Source organism: Pristiophorus japonicus, unplaced genomic scaffold (assembly GCF_044704955.1).
Source record: "Pristiophorus japonicus isolate sPriJap1 unplaced genomic scaffold, sPriJap1.hap1 HAP1_SCAFFOLD_1154, whole genome shotgun sequence".
Taxonomy (NCBI): domain Eukaryota; kingdom Metazoa; phylum Chordata; class Chondrichthyes; family Pristiophoridae; genus Pristiophorus; species Pristiophorus japonicus.
Genome location: NW_027250815.1, coordinates 32501 through 42960, shown reverse-complemented (window position 1 = coordinate 42960; position 10460 = coordinate 32501).

Here is a 10460-nt window from a genome sequence, read left to right as displayed (position 1 = left end):
TCTCGCCCCACGGACGCCTCGCTACCCCGTCGGGCGGCGGGCGGCGTTCGAGCGGCGTGCGGCGCGCGCCGGTGCGGGAGGGCGCTCGCCGAGTCGACCGCCGGCCGTTCGGCGCTCCCTCGGTCCGACACCGCCCGCCCGCCCTCCTCCTCCGACCTCGCCAGCTCGGACCCCCCACGGGGCCTCGCGGAGGCGGCGCGGCACTTGCCGGCAGAGACCTCCGCCGATTGCGTCGGACGGTCGGAGGGGGTGCGGTGGCCGGCGAGCAAGCTGGCGGAGGCCGCCGGCTGCGGGTCCTCGCAGGGCTCGGCCGGCCCAGCCGGTGCCCGACGGTTCGCCGGCGCCTCTGCGTCGACTCGCCGCCACTGAGCTCGCGCCGCTCGGAGTAGCGAAGACACGGAGTTGGAGCGGCCCTGGCGGTCATTGGCCGTGCCGGCCGTCCCGCTGCCCGAGGACGGGCCAGAGCCGTCTGCGGCGGGCGTCTTGGTTGGCCGCTCCCCTCGGGGGCTTCTCTTGGCGTGTCGCTGCCGGAGGCTTTGCTCAAAGGAGTGGATTTTCTGCAGCACCGCGGAACGCCTCTCGGGCCGGGGTCCCGCCGACGTGGAGCCGGCCCCCGGCCCCTCGGCCTGGCCGGCTCTGGCCGGCTGACTTCGCTCCTCTCCTTCACCCGCGGCCTCCCCGCCGGGCGACCGCTTCGGCTGCGCGAAGCCCTCGCAGCGCCTGCGGATGCTGGCCGTCAGACCGAGGGCGCCCGCCGGCCCGACCTTTGCCCCCCGCCCCCCCCGCTGGGGCTCGGCCGCCTCCGGCCCCTTCCCCCCGTCCCCCCGCCCGCCCGACTCCATGGCCTTCCAGAACCGGGGGGCCCCCGTGCTGGAGGAGCGCTGCCGGTGGGCGCCGGCCGGCTCGTCCTCCGCGCCCCGCCCCCACTCGCGGAGGCTCAGCTTCCGCGGAGCGCTCCCTCCTCCCCCGCCGGATCTCCCGGAGAACAAGGACAAGCTGGCGGGCTTCCGTTCCTCGCCGGCCCCCTCGCGGCCCGCAGCCTCGGCCGTGCGGACCTCAGGAGCCGTCGCCGACTGGGCCGAGGCTGCCCTCGACGGTCTGGGTGCCGGAGATACCGATGTGCCCCCGGCGATAGGCCAGCCGGGCTGGGAGTCCATGGTCCTCGCCCACGCAAGGTCCCCTCAGGAATCCTGCCGAAAGTCTGGAAGAAGAAGGGAGGTTCACTTATTACCTGGAGGCTGAAAACGTCAGCAATAGGAGCAGGAGTCGGCCATTCGGCCCCTCGAGCCTGCTCCGCCATTCAATAAGATCACGGCTGATCTCATCCCATAGATCAAAGATTGAAACATAGAAAATAGGAGCAGGAGTCGGCCATTCGGCCCCTCGAGCCTGCACCACCATTCAATATGATCATGGCTGATCATGCAACTTCAGTACCCCATTCCTGCTTTCTCTCCATACCCCCTGATCCCTTTAGCCGTAAGGGCCACATCTAACTCCCTTTTGAATATATCCAACGAACTGACCTCAACAACTTTCTGTGGTAGAGAATTCCACAGGTTCACAATTCTCTGAGTGAAGAAGTTTCTCCTCATCTCGGTCCTAAATGGCTTACCCCTTATCCTTAGACTGTGACCCCTGGTTCTGGACTTCCCCAACATCGGGAACATTCTTCCTGCATCTAACCTGTCCAGTCCCGTCAGAATTTTATATGTTTCTATGAGATCCCCTCTCATTCTTTTAAATTCCAGTGAATATAAGCCTAGTCGATCCAGTCTTTCTTCATATGTCAGTCCTGCGTTCCCGGGAATCAGTCTCGTGAACCTTCGCTGCACTCCCTCAATAGCAAGAATGTCCTTCCTCAGATTAGGAGACCAAAACTAAACACAATATTCCAGGTGAGGCCTCACCAAGGCCCTGTCCAACTGCAGTAAGACCTCCCTGCTCCTATAGTCAAATCAAGGTCGTTAAAGAACTGTCTGCTACTCAGATGGACTTAAGAACATAAGAAATAGGAGCAGGAGTCAGCCATTCAATACGATCGTGGCTGATCCGATCATGGACTCAGCTCCACTTCCCCGCCCGCTCCCCATAACCCTTCACTCCCTTATCGTTCAAAAATCTGTCTATCTCCGCCTTCAATATATTCAATGTCCCAGCCTCCACAGCTCTCTGGGGCAGAGAATTCCACAGATTTACAACCCTCTGAGAGAAGAAATTCATCCTCATCTCAATTTTAAATGGGCGGCCCCTTATTCTGAGACTATGTGCCCCCTAGTTCTAGATTCCCCCACGAGGGGGAAACATCCTCTCTGCATCTACCCTGTCCAGCCCCCTCAGAATCTTATACGTTTCGATAAGATCACCTCTCATTCTTCTAAACTCCAATGAGTAGAGGCCCAACCTACTCAACCTTTCCTCATAAGACAACCCCTTCATCTCAGGAATCAACCGAGTGAGCCTTCTCTGAACTGCCTCCAATGCAAGTATATCCCTCTTTAAATACGGAGACCAAAAGTACACGCAGTACTCCTGCCTAAGTATCAGATTGGGTTATAAGGAGATGAGGCCTTGGATTGAATGGTCTTAGTCCTGTAAAGCACGGTATGATGTCGGATCCAAAAGACGGGCAGAAACCACATGGTATGACTAACTGCTTCGCTCCGTCACAGAGCCGGAGCGAACACGATGGGCCCAATGGCCTCTCGTGCGATTCTATGAACCTTTGTAGAGAAGCATAGACAATTACTGCACGGAAGGAGGCCATTCGGCCCATCGTGTCCTGCGCCGGCCGACAAAGAGCCACCCAGCCTAATCCCACTTTCCCGCTCTCGGTCCGTAGCCCTGTAGGTTACGGCACTTCAAGTGTACACCCAGGTACTTTTTAAATGTGGTGAGGGTTTCTGCCTCTACCACCCTTTCAGGCCGTGAGTTCCACCCCAGACCCCCACCACCCTCTGGGTGAAGACATTTCCCCTCAAATCCCCTCTAAACCTCCCCCCAATTACTTTCAATCTATGCCCCCTGGTTGTTGACCCCTCTGCCAAGGGAAATAGGTCCGTCCTATCCACTCTATCCAGGCCTCTTATCATTTTATACACCTCAATCAGGTCTCCCCTCAGCCTCCTCTGTTCCAAAGAAAACAACGCCAGCCTATCCAATCTTTCCTCATCGCTAAAATTCTCCAGTCCAGGCAACATCCTGCTAAATCTCCTCTGTACCCTCTAGTGCAACATCCTGGTAAATCTCCTCTGTACCCTCTCCAGTGCAACATCCTGGAAAATCTCCTCTGTACCCTCTCCAGTGCAACATCCTGGTAAATCTCCTCTGTACCCACTCGAGTGCAACATCCTGGTAAATCTCCTCTGTACCCTCTCTAGTGCAATATCCTGGTAAATCTCCTCTGTACCCTCTCTAGTGCAACATCCTGGTAAATCTCCTCTGCACCCTCTCTAGTGCAACATCCTGGTAAATCTCCTCTGTACCCTCTCCAGTGCAACATCCTGGTAAATCTCCTCTATACCCTCTCTAGTGCAACATCCTGGTAAATCTCCTCTGTACCTTCTCTAGTGCAACATTCTAGTAAATCTCCTCTGCACCCTCTCTCGTGCAACATCCTGGTAAATCTCCTCTGTACCCTCTCCAGTGCAACATCCTGGTAAATCTCCTCTATACCCTCTCTAGTGCAACATCCTGGTAAATCTCCTCTGTACCCTCTCTAGTGCAACATCCTGGTAAATCTCCTCTGCACCTTCTCTAGTGCAACATCCTAGTAAATCTTCTCTGTACCCTCTCTAGTGCAACATCCTGGTAAATCTCCTCTGTACCCTCTCCGGTGCAACATCCTGGTAAATCTCCTCTGCACCTTCTCTAGTGCAACATTCTGGTAAATCTCCTCTGCACCCTCTCTCGTGCAACATCCTGGTAAATCTCCTCTGTACCCTCTCTAGTGCAACATCCTGGTAAATCTCCTCTGTACCCTCTCTAGTGCAACATCCTGGTAAATCTCCTCGGTACCCTCTCCAGTGCAACATCCTGGTAAATCTCCTCTGTACCCTCTCTAGTGCAACATCCTGGTAAATCTCCTCTGTACCCTCTCTCGTGCAACATCCTGGTAAATCTCCTCTGTACCCTCTCTAGTGCAACATCCTGGTAAATCTCCTCTCTACCCTCTCTAGTGCAACATTCTGGTAAATCTCCTCTGTACCCTCGCCAGTGCAACATCCTGGTAAATCTCCTCTGTACCCTCTCTAGTGCAACATCCTGGTAAATCTCCTCTCTACCCTCTCTCGTGCAACATTCTGGTAAATCTCCTCTGCACCCTCTCTAGTGCAACATCCTAGTAAATCTCCTCTGTAGCCTCTCTAGTGCAACATCCTGGTAAATCTCCTCTGTACCTTCTCTAGTCCAACATTCTGGTAAATCTCCTCTGCATCCTCTCTAGTGCAACATCCTGGTAAATGTCCTCTGTACCCTCTCTAGTGCAACATCCTGGTAAATCTCCTCGCTACCCTCTCTCGTGCAACATCCTGGTAAATCTCCTCTGTATCCTCTCCGGTGCAACATCCTGGTAAATCTCCTCTGTACCCTCTCTCGTGCAACATCCTGGTAAATCTCCTCTGTATCCTCTCCGGTGCAACATCCTGGTAAATCTCCTCTGTACCCTCTCCGGTGCAACATCCTGGTAAATCTCCTCTGTACCCTCTCCAGTGCAACATCCTAGTAAATCTCCTCTGTAGCCTCTCTAGTGCAACATCCTGGTAAATCTCCTCTGCACCCTCTCCAGTGCAACATCCTGGTAAATCTCCTCTGTACCCTCGCCAGTGCAATATCCTGGTAAATCTCCTCTATACCCTCTCTAGTGCAACATCCTGGTAAATATCCTCTGTACCCTCTCTAGTGCAACATCCTGGTAAATATCCTCTGTACCCTCTCTAGTGCAACATCCTGGTAAATCTCCTCTGTACCCTCTCCAGTGCAACATCCTGGTAAATCTCCTCTGTACCCTCTCTAGTCCAATGTGTCATGGTCATCCAAAATGGTGTGCGAAGTTATGATTGTGAAGTTTTTAAAAATTCATTCCCGGATGTGGGCCTCGCTGGCAAGGCCGACATTTATTGCCCGTCTCTAATTGCCCCCTGAGGAGGTGGTGGTGAGCCGCCTTCTTGAACCGCTGCAGTCCGTGTGGTGAAGGTGCTTCCACAGTGCTGTTCGGGAGGGAGTTCCAGGATTGTGACCCAGCGACGATGAAGGAACGGCCGATATATTTGCAAGTTAGGATGGTGTGTGTGTGCCTTGGAGTGCCGCAATGTTGGAGGGGCGGTGCTGAGGGAGCACCGCACTGTCGGAGGAGCAGTACTGAGGGGGGAGTAATACTGAAAGAGTAGCACTTTCCTTCTGAACCTCCCTGCTACCCAGTGCCGACATAAGGGCAGAATCTCCCACATTCTGACCTACGTAAACTAGAGCTCATCCAAAAATTCGGCTGCCCCCGTGTCCTAACTCGCACCGAGTCCCGCTCACCCATCACCCCCTGTGCTCGCTGCCCCGTGTCCTAACTCACACAGAGTCCCGCTCACCCATCACCCCCTGTGCTCGCTGCCCCGTGTCCTAACTCACACCGAGTCCCGCTCACCCATCACCCCCTGTGCTCACTGCCCCGTGTCCTAACTCACACAGAGTCCCACTCACCCATCACCCCCTGTGCTCACTGCCCCGTGTCCTAACTCACACAGAGTCCCACTCACTCATCACCCCCTGTGCTCGCTGCCCCCGTGTCCTAACTCGCACCGAGTCCCACTCACCCATCACCCCCTGTGCTCTCTGCCCCCGTGTCCTAACTCGCACCGAGTCCCACTCACCCATCACCCCCTGTGCTCACTGCCCCCGTGTCCTAACTCGCACCGAGTCCCGCTCACCCATCGCCCCCTGTGCTCGCTGCCCCCGTGTCCTAACTCGCACCGAGTCCCGCTCACCCATCGCCCCCTGTGCTCGCTGCCCCCGTGTCCTAACTCGCACAGAGTCCCGCTCACCCATCGCCCCCTGTGCTCGCTGCCCCCGTGTCCTAACTCGCACAGAGTCCCGCTCACCCATCGCCCCCTGTGCTCGCTGCCCCCGTGTCCTAACTCGCACCGAGTCCCGCTCACCCATCACCCCCTGTGCTCGCTGCCCCGTGTCCTAACTCGCACAGAGTCCCGCTCACCCATCGCCCCCTGTGCTCACTGCCCCCGTGTCCTAACTCGCACCGAGTCCCGCTCACCCATCACCCCCTGTGCTCGCTGCCCCCGTGTCCTAACTCGCACCGAGTCCCGCTCACCCATCGCCCCCTGTGCTCGCTGCCCCCGTGTCCTAACTCGCACAGAGTCCCACTCACTCATCGCCCCCTGTGCTCACTGCCCCGTGTGCTAACTCGCACAGAGTCCCGCTCACCCATCACCCCCTGTGCTCGCTGCCCCGTGTCCTAACTCGCACCGAGTCCCGCTCACCCATCACCCCCTGTGCTCACTGCCCCGTGTCCTAACTCGCACCGAGTCCCGCTCACCCATCGCCCCCTGTGCTCGCTGCCCCCGTGTCCTAACTCGCACAGAGTCCCGCTCACCCATCACCCCCTGTGCTCGCTGCCCCGTGTCCTAACTCGCACCGAGTCCCGCTCACCCATTACCCCCTGTGCTCGCTGCCCCGTGTCCTAACTCGCACAGAGTCCCCACTCATCACCCCCTGTGCTCGCTGCCCCCGTGTCCTAACTCGCACCGAGTCCCGCTCACTCATCACCCCCTGTGCTCGCTGACCTACCTTGGCTGCCGGTTAAGCAACGCCTCGATTTCAAAATTCTCATAATTTACAAATCCCTCCATGGGCCTCGCCCCCTCCCTATCTCTGTAATCTGCTCCAGCCCCTACACCCCTCCCTATCTCTGTAACCCCCTCCAGCCCCTACACCCCTCCCCTATCTCTGTAACCCCCTCCAGCCCTACATCCCTCCCTATCTCTGTAACCCCCTCCAGCCCTACATCCCTCCCTATCTCTGTAACCCCCTCCAGCCCTACATCCCTCCCTATCTCTGTAACCCTCTCCCTATCTCTGTAACCTCCTCCAGCCCCTACATCCCTCCCTATCCCTGTAACCTCCTCCAGCCCTACACCCCTCCCTGTCTCTGTAACCCCCTCCAGCCCCTCCCTATCTCTGTAACCTTCTCCAGTCCCACACAACCCTCCGAGATCTTGGCGCTCCAATTATGCCCTCTTGAGCATCCCTGATTATAATAACAGGAGGCCATTCAGCGCCTCGAGCCTGTTACACAGGAACAGGAGGAGGCCATTTAGACCCTCGAGCCTATTACACAGGAACAGGAGGAGGCCATTTAGGCCCTCGAGCCTGTTACATTAGGAACAGGGGGAGGCCATTCAGCCCCTCAAGCCTATTACGCCATTCAACTAGATCATGGCTAATCTGTTTCTCAGCTCTGTCTACACACCCTAAGGGTTCCCCAACCCTCAATACCCTTACAAACAAGAGTGTATCTTGGTTTTGAAATTTCCAATTGCTCCCCCCCCGGCCTCAACAGCTTTTTCGGGGAGAGAGTTCCAGATTCCCACGGCCCTTTGTGTGCAGAAGTGCTCCCTGACATCACCCCTGAACGGCCTGGCTCGAATTTTAAGGTGACTTCTCCTTGTTCGGGACTGCCCCCACGAGAGGACACAGTTTCTCTCCCGTCAACTCCTTTAATCTTAAACACCTCAATTAGATCTTGTACACTCGACAGATAATCATCAGAGAACGGTTACAGCACAAGAGGCCATTGGGCCCCTCGAGCCTGTGCCGGCTCTCAGCCAGTCCCACTCCCCCCGCCCTTTCCCCGGAGCCCTGCACATATTTACCCTCCAGCTACTTATCCAACTCCCTTTTGAAAGCCGCGATTGAGTCTGCCTCCCCCGCCCTCTCCGTCAGCGCGTTCCAGATCCTAACCACTCGCTGCGTAAAAACATTGTCCCTTGTGTCGTCTTTCTGCCGATCGCCTTAAATCCGTGCCCTCTGGTTCCCGACCCTTCCACCAATGGGAACGGTTTCTCTCTCTCTCTCTCTACTCTGTCCGGACCCCTCCTGATTTTAAACCCCTCGATCAAATCTCCTCTCAACCTTCTCTGCTCCGAGAACAACCCCAGCCTCTCCAGTCTCTCCCCGTCACTGAGGTCCCTCGTCCCGGGAACCATTCTGGCCAATCTCCTCCGCACCCTCTGTAAGGCCTTCACATCCTTCCTAAAAAGTGTCCGGGGGCCCAGAACTGGCCACAGTCCTCCAGTTGAGGCCCAACCTGCGTTTAATGTCAATTGCTTGAGGTAACCTGTATTCACAACCCCTGCCTTGGCTGTGTTCGTACAGTTCCTCTTTTGAAAGGGCTCCCTTGAGCCAAGGGGCCTACGCACTTCGGTCTCATTCCTGGCTGCCCGTCGCCTGGGCAACAGTAAGGCCCCAAAAACGAATGGCAAAGCCGCCAAGAATTTACCTGAAGGCCCAAACCAAGGCGCCCGCCGCCGATTCATTGCCACAGCCGAGAGTGAGCAGCTCAAGTGTGGAACGCCATCCTTTGCAAAACTGCCGCCTTGTTCGAGAGAAGGGCCCTCAGTTCCTGTTGTGGATTGAGGTGACTGCTGTGGTTCCCTGTTCTATTCCGGCGAGTAACCCATGGCAACGGGCTTGTGGTGAAAGATCTCGACGCGTCGACACGCCAAACGGAATAAAGAATCGAGACCTGAAAATCTGGAACTCCGCCCCCCCACCTCCAGGGTCAGGCCTGTGAATCTTTCCGGCAGCGTTTCATTGCCGCGAGTTTTATCGGTCTTTCACCGACATAACAGGAGCAGGAGTCGGCCATTTGGCCCCTCGAGCCTGCTCCGCCATTTAGTATCACGGCTGATCTGATCATGGACTCAGCTCCACTTCCCCACCCGCTCCCCATAACCCTTCACTCCCTTATCGCTCAAAAATCTGTCTATCTCCACCTTAAATTTATTCAATGACCCAGCCTCCACAGCTCTCTGGGGCAGAGAATTCCACAGATTTACAACCCTCAGAGAGAAGAAATTCCTCCTCATCTCAGTTTTAAATGGGCGGCCCCTTATTCTGAGACTATGTCCCCCAGTTTTAGTTTCCCCCATCAGTGGAAACATCCTCTCTGCATCCACCTTGTCAAGCCCCCTCATAATCTGATACGTTTCGATAAGATCACCTTCTGAACTCCAATGTGTTTAGGCCCAACCTATCTTCATAAGTCAACCCCCTCATCTCTGGATTCAACCGAGTGAACCTTCTGTGAACAGCCTCCAAAGCAAGTGTATCCTTCCTTAAATACGGAGACCAAAACTGCACGCAGTACTCCAGTTGTGGCCTCACCAATACCCTGTACAGTTGTAGCAGGACTTCTCTGCTTTTATACTCCATCCCCCTTGCAATAAATTTCAGAGTTTGATTGCCATGAATTTTAACGGTCTTTCGCCACCCTCCTACAATTTCTCCCTCTGCCCAGCAGGATTAAAATCTGAAAAGGGGAGCTGGATAGATGGCTGAGAAAGACTTCACAAGCTCAGGACGTCCCAGAGCACTTTACAGCCGATGAAGTACTGTCGCAATGTGGTCACAGGTTTGTCGAGCTGTTGCATTGCGAGTGGCTTAGACAGTCACGTGATGTTCACAAGACTCAATAAAACCCCGGCCAGTTGGGTGTGGGGGAATCCACGATGGGGCAGGTGGTTGTGAACTGGTAATGTGTGGTGTGATTGTTAAATCTTTGCTAATAAACCAACTGGTTCTTTATTGCCCGTCCCCTAATTGCCCCTCGAGAAGGTGGTGGTGAGCCGCCTTCTTGAACCGCTGCAGTCCGTGTGGTGAAGGTGCTCCCACAGTGCTGTTCGGGAGGGAGTTCCAGGATTGTGACCCAGCGACGGAGAAGGAACGGCCGATATATTGCCAAGTCGGGATGGTGTGTGTGTGACTGGGAGGGGGAACGTGGAGGGGGTGGTGTTCCCATGCGCCTGCTGCCCTTGTCCTTCGAGGCGGTGGATGTCGTGGGTTTGGGAGGTGCTGGTAGAAGAAGCCTTGGCGAGTTGCCGCGGTGCATCTTGTAGACGGTGCACACTGCAGCCACGGTGCGCCAGTGGTGGAGGGAGTGAGTGTTGAAGGTTTAATTTCCAGCAGGGAATCTCCCTCAGCAGCAACGGGCAGAGAGTATGAGCAGAGGAATCCATCCCTCGCTGGGATTAACGACCTCCCCCACCGCTAGAAAGCGCACATCCCGTCGACTTTCGGCCAGGACGTAGCCGCACCTAGCTGTGAGGCCCTCCCTGGTCCAATAACCCACACTGACATCCGTGGAACCACCTCCTGCTTTTTGGGAGAATTAGGAAGCGGCATGTGGGAAAAATCTGAAGGACCACCGAGCTCAGACCCGCACGCCAGTCCGACAAT